General features: G+C 49.9%; 1 non-coding gene and 1 pseudogene across 1 annotated transcript; both read right to left on the reverse strand.

The window, feature by feature from the left end:
- Positions 1-373: 373 nt before the first annotated feature.
- Positions 374-564, reverse strand: LOC131738361 (U2 spliceosomal RNA). The gene has a single exon (XR_009329922.1). It is a non-coding gene; the product is annotated as a U2 spliceosomal RNA (small nuclear RNA).
- A 4,114-nt stretch (positions 565-4,678) lies between these two features.
- LOC131738747 (U2 spliceosomal RNA) lies at positions 4,679-4,833 on the reverse strand (annotated as a pseudogene).
- Positions 4,834-5,090: the final 257 nt, after the last annotated feature.

The following is a 5,090-nucleotide window of genomic DNA, read 5'->3' on the forward strand; positions in this document are numbered from 1 at the left end:
GGAGGGAGCGGGCAATGCCACTACCCTCTAAGCCTTAGTCTTAGAAAGATTTATTCGAACTGAAGAGAAGCCAGAGTATATGGCTGGCTAAGAAGGACCTGGCATAGGGACATGTTCCACCACACTTGTCTGGTTAGCTGCATGCTCCCAGGAAACAAACTGCTGCTGTCTACATCATCATCACATGTGAATAAAAGAAAGAAAGACAGCAAGAAAGAAAGAGAGAAAGAAAGAGAAAGAAAGAAAGAGAGAAAGAAAAAAAAGAAGTAAAACGGCGGGAAAACTTGCATCAACACTGGCACTCTCCCTCCAGCAGGGGTAGACAAAATGCTCACAGGAGAGATCCAGATCTGACTTTGACCAACGTTAGAGAAAGGTGTGCACCGTTCCCGGTGGTACTGCAATACCGGGCCGATGCGTGGAGTGGACGGAGCAAGCCCCTGTTCCATCTCCCGATTCCAAAAATCAATTTAATATATGGTCCCCTGATAGGGGACGTATCAGATATTAAACTGATAAGAACAGATACTACACTTGATCTTAGCCAAAAGGCCGAGAAGCGATGGCGACTTGGCCCTTGCCCGGGGCCCCCCAGCCCGGACGGCACAGGGGGATTCAAAGGTGGGTGCAAAATTCCAAGCACAAGCAGAACCCCAAAAAACGGGCTGCTGCTTCCAGAGGGGAAATGTTCAATTTAAGCAGGAGGAAAAAAAACAAAGCAAAAACACACACATAACACCAAAAACAAAACATAAACTGGCGGAGTGCGTCTTACAAATAGTCATGCCAAGCTGCTATGCTGTGCAAGGTGCCTTGGGTAACTACAACTGTGCCTCGCTGGCTGGCTGGCTTGCTAAGAAGGTCCTGGCATAGGGACATGTTCCACCACACTTGTCTGGTTAGCTGCATGCTCCCAGGAAACAACCTGCTGCTGTCTACATCATCACCACATGTGAATAAAAGAAAGAAAGACAGCAAGAAAGAAAGAGAGAAAGAAAGAGAGAAAGAGAGAAAGAAAGAGAGAAAGAAAGAAAGAGAGAAAGAAAAAAAAAGAAGTAAAACGGCGGGAAAACTTGCATCAACACTGGCACTCTCCCTCCAGCAGGGGTAGACAAAATGCTCACAGGAGAGATCCAGATCTGACTTTGACCAATGTTAGAGAAAGGTGTGCACCGTTCCACGTCGTTACGTGGCCTGCTCCGGTCTACGTCCCTCAGAGCACAATTGAAGTCACCTGACACGATGACGGGTACGTTCCCCAGCAGGAGTGGACGCAGCTGTGGAAAAAATTGAACTCTTTCGTTTTGGTTAGTGGGTGCGTAGACATTGACCAGTCTGAGGGGAGTGTTGTTGTATGTCACATCCACGCTCAGAATTCTACCAGGTTCTACCTCCCTGCTGCTGCGGGAGGTAATAAATGGGTTTTTAAACAGGATACCTACTCCGTCGGCTCTGGCTATGTTGGAGCCCGACCAGAAGGAGTCCCCCAGGGTCCAACTCTCCTTCAGGTCCCTATAATCAGGGCTCGACGAAATACTACACTCCTGCAGAAAGATGAGATCTGCTTTCAAGTTAGCTAGATAGTTTAGTACATCAAATCTTTTTTGTGTCTCCCTGATGCTCCTGACATTAACAGACACACATATCAGGGCCATCAGGGTAGCTAACAAGAAAAGGAGTCGCTGCGTCCACCCCATAGCGACTATGATTGGGAGGTCGGGACACTCTTCCTACTCTTAGCTCTACGCTTGCTTCGAGGGGGCTTGGGCTTATTTGCAACTCCCATCACCCCTGAGAAGGTACTCACTGCTGCCTCGTCCAAGAAGGCACCGTCTTTATATGCACAGTACGTGGAGTTGTTGGGGCTATTCAACTCCCCACAAGGTAAGTCTGGTGGAACTTGCTCAGGGCCCCTCGGAACGTGTGGGTCAGCTTTGTCCTGGGGGGGGGTTATGACAGACAGCATTCTTTGGCTGTTACCGTCTGTTGAATTGGAGCTGTTAGCAGACTTCTGGCTTACCGCGTCCAGGGGTATTCCCATGTCCTCCAGTGCTGTATCTAGGAGGACCTCTAGGGGGCCCCTGGTTTTGCCCATACAAGGGAGTGGGTCAAGGATGCTTTGAAGGGAGGCCCTTCGCTTGAAGAGGGTCATTGCTACAGAGGTACTGCTGGTCAGGGAAGGTGTTGACCCCGACCTCTCCCTCGGTGCATTAGTGAACACCTCTTCTGCGAGGTGTGCTAGGGTTTGTGCCAACGACTGGGAAGGCTGGCTGGGGATGCCCTGGCTGGCTGCTACCTGCCCACTAGGCGGCAGTGTAGCCGTCCCACTCGCCTCCGTCTCTGCCTGCGAGGGCAAGACTGGGGACTTTGTGTGGACATTAGCTGGTTTTGGATCTATGGGGGCCACCTGCAACTTGCTGTCTTTGATCCTGATCTTCTTTCTTTTCCCCCCCTCGTCTCTACCCTTTCTTTTCCCCACCCTCTGCTGGTTCTTCACTCCCTTCCCCTCCTTCTCACTCTCACTTTCACTGTCGCTTTCGCTTTCCTCCCCCACGGACTCAATCCTTATGGCGTCATAACGAGAGCCGAGGGGGAGTGCTGGCGCTGAGAGGGCCCTACTCAGGGGGGGGCCGCTGCTGGGTCCGGGCTCCCTCCCTGCCTCGTGTTCTGCATCAGAGGAGCTACTGGAGGAGCTAGTGGAGTGGCTGTTGTACTCTCTCTCTGGGCTGGGGGAAGGGGTCCTCGTAAAACGGGACATGTCTCGGGGGCGGGGGGGTGAGGGGGGTGCTGGTGATGATGGTGGTGCTGGAGTCTGGGTCTTGGATACTGTTGGTGGTGATGTGGACTGATCTTTGTTACTTGCTCCCTCTTCCTGCTCAGGCCTAGGCTTGTTCATGTTTGCCTTGCTGGCTCTGGCCATGTTGGCATAGGAAGAGGGGCAGTCCTTAAACAGGTGCCCCTTCTTTCCACACAAATTGCACTGCCTCTCTTCTCTGCAGTGGCTGGTCTCGTGGGGGGCGCCGCAATTCCTGCACTTGACTACAGTACACGCGGCCGCCAGGTGTCCTAATTCCCCACATTTCCTGCAGAGTTTTGGCATCCCATTATAGAATACCAGCCCTCTGTTGGGCCCTAACACTATGGAGTTTGGAATGTGGCGGACGCCTCCAATGCCCGATGGATCAACATTAAGGCGTACCAGCCACTTTCTGGCTCCTGTCCAAACCCCATCTTCGTCTGTAATTTTCCTCCCTTCTGATGACACCCTCCCATAGCGGTTAAGCCATGTTGTAATATCATAGTCGCTAACAGCCTCATTGAAAAATTGGACAGTAACAACTTTCATTTCTCTGTCTGTCAGTGCATCCACACAAAATTCTTTGTATGGAGCAAGATATTTATTCTCCCCCCAAAAGGACCACATTTCTTGTAACTTTTGGGGGTTCCTAAAACTGACCTCAAAACACTTCCTTAAGCCCTGGCAATTTCACCAAACAATTCAAGTCAGAAGGGGAAAAACCCATACCCCTCTGAAGAATGGTCCGGCTGAACTCCAGTCTCGTCAGTCCTGGTTCCGTTTCATCTTGCTTGTTTCTTGTGAAGCGCACCGCATTGTGCCTCCTGGTTTCCTGGGTTGGCCGGAACGCCATCCTTCAGCTGGCTCCTCCGATTGGGGTGGGAGAAGCCTCTGGACGTCCGGGTTGTCTCTCTCTACGGAAAAGAGACCACGTAAGCAGCAAATCTGGGCAGTTGAAGGAACTATTACTTTAGTCCCTGAGGAGATGGTCGCCTCGCAAGAGGGACCCCCTCCCCAGGTGAACGGTGTCCTTCCCTGGCGGAGTAGGGGGCGCTGCTTGGCACCGAGACCACGTAGGAAGAATCGTGGCTGTGACGCCTCCTCGGGGTCCGGGGCCGCCCTCTGCTCCTCCCAGATGGCGCCCTCTGCTGGGCGCCTGCTGCTCTCTCGGTCTGGATCTCGATTACAATCAAGGGCTGGGGATGAGGTCGTCTAGGTCATCAAAGGGTCCTCAAAGGTCGTCTGGATGGTAGGTCCTCCTTCTCTCTAACTCCAGGAACGTCTGGAAAAGCCGGAACCGCCTGAAAAAGAAAAAAACGGGAACCGCCTGAAAAAGAAAAAACTGCTCTCAACAGTCAACAAAATCTTGAAAGACCCTCGGCCTGGATTGGGCAAGCCAAAACCAGACTGAGCATTAGTCTTCCAAAAAGTTGCCGAGCTGAAGAAAGCCAGTCAAAAATAAAAAAAATTCTGTTCCTCCTCACCCGAACAAACCTCTCACAGACCCTCGGAGGGAGCGGGCAATGCCACTACCCTCTAAGCCTTAGTCTTAGAAAGATTTATTCGAACTGTAGAGAAGCCAGAGTATATGGCTGGCTAAGAAGGACCTGGCATAGGGACATGTTCCACCACACTTGTCTGGTTAGTTGCATGCTCCCAGGAAACAAACTGATGCTGTCTACATCATCACCACATGTGAATAAAAGAAAGAAAGACAGCAAGAAAGAAAGAGAGAAAGAAAGAGAAAGAAAGAAAGAGAAAGAAAAAAAAAGAAGTAAAACGGCGGGAAAACTTGCATCAACACTGGCACTCTCCCTCCAGCAGGGGTAGACAAAATGCTCACAGGAGAGATCCAGATCTGACTTTGACCAACGTTAGAGAAAGGTGTGCACCGTTCCCGGAGGAACTGCAATACCGGGCCGATGCGTGGAGTGGACGGAGCAAGCCCCTGTTCCATCTCCCGATTCCAAAAATCAATTTAATATATGGTCCCCTGATAGGGGACGTATCAGATATTAATACTCTTTTATTGAGATTTTACATTTTTTACATTTACACCCATTCGTTTTTTTCATTCATTTTACATTTCTTTTAAAGATGACATTCATGCATACAGACATACATTTTGTTTTAAAAGCATTTAAAATACATTTAAAAACACCAAGACAATTGTGCTTTGTACATGGTTAAAACAGACACAGATTAAAATCAACATGAAAAAAACCTGTGCTGTTTTAAAAGTGACTGGAAAAAAAGAACCATCTATAAAAAACCAGTGCTTGTGAGGGCCGGG

The sequence above is a fragment of the Acipenser ruthenus genome, chromosome 10, assembly GCF_902713425.1.
Source record: "Acipenser ruthenus chromosome 10, fAciRut3.2 maternal haplotype, whole genome shotgun sequence".
In the NCBI taxonomy this organism is placed as follows: domain Eukaryota; kingdom Metazoa; phylum Chordata; class Actinopteri; order Acipenseriformes; family Acipenseridae; genus Acipenser; species Acipenser ruthenus.